Source organism: Dipodomys spectabilis, unplaced genomic scaffold, assembly GCF_019054845.1.
Source record: "Dipodomys spectabilis isolate Male_0828 unplaced genomic scaffold, ASM1905484v1 ptg000556l, whole genome shotgun sequence".
NCBI classification, from domain to species: domain Eukaryota; kingdom Metazoa; phylum Chordata; class Mammalia; order Rodentia; family Heteromyidae; genus Dipodomys; species Dipodomys spectabilis.
The window spans coordinates 753,900-754,717 of record NW_024871233.1 but is presented as its reverse complement, the minus strand read 5'-3'; the positions used below and the strand labels follow the sequence as shown (position 1 = coordinate 754,717).

General features: G+C 34.5%; 1 pseudogene; it reads left to right on the top strand.

Annotated features, from left to right (window-relative positions):
• The first annotated feature begins 439 nt into the window (after nucleotides 1-439).
• Nucleotides 440-539, top strand: LOC122100041 (annotated as a pseudogene).
• Nucleotides 540-818: the final 279 nt, after the last annotated feature.

Here is an 818-nt window from a genome sequence, read left to right as displayed (position 1 = left end):
TGGTCTGTTGCTACATGGAAGAAGAGTAAAGGGTCAGGTAGACATTTGTGCCAGTAAGACCTCATTTAGGAATTTTAAGCTGCAGAAGTTTAGAAGGAGCTCTTAAGCAAGGCTTGCTTTGAATCCATTAGCTCCACAAAGCTTACTCAGTTGATAAATAAGTACTTGAAAAGCTATCACCTTTGGACCTAGCTATAAAGGCTTCAAAGTATGATCAAATTTAAAATGAAAAAGACTTAAAATAGTCATTGACAAAAAAATTGCAAATGTGAGCAATCGACCAAACAATATGTTTTTTCCAATATACACAGAATTTTAGAGAAGTAAGATCAATAGCATTTTTAGGAACAATAAGGTTTCCTGGTTACAAAAAGTCAACTAAGGATATATGCCTGTATAAAGATTGCATCATTAACTACTTAACTTTACAGGATACTATATGCTTCAGCAGCACATTTACCCAAATTACAACAATATAGAGATTATCATGGCACTTGCACAAGGATGATATGAAAATTTGTGAAGTATTCCATATTTTTCATTCTTCAGATGTAAGAAATGAAAAAAAGTTATTAAAAAATTGATTACAAAAATACAAATCATTATGTCAAAAATGAACTTTACAACTTTGGTGCGGGGAGGGGGTTAGTGAGGAGGATTGAGTGGGGGGGGCAGAGGGAGGATGGGAAGGGATGGGAAGGGGAAACAAAGGAGGAGGCTACAATGCTTGATAAGAAATTTACTCATTATCCTGCCCATGTAATTGTAACCCCTCCGTACAGCATTTTCACAATAAAAAATTAAAAAAAAAACAAATG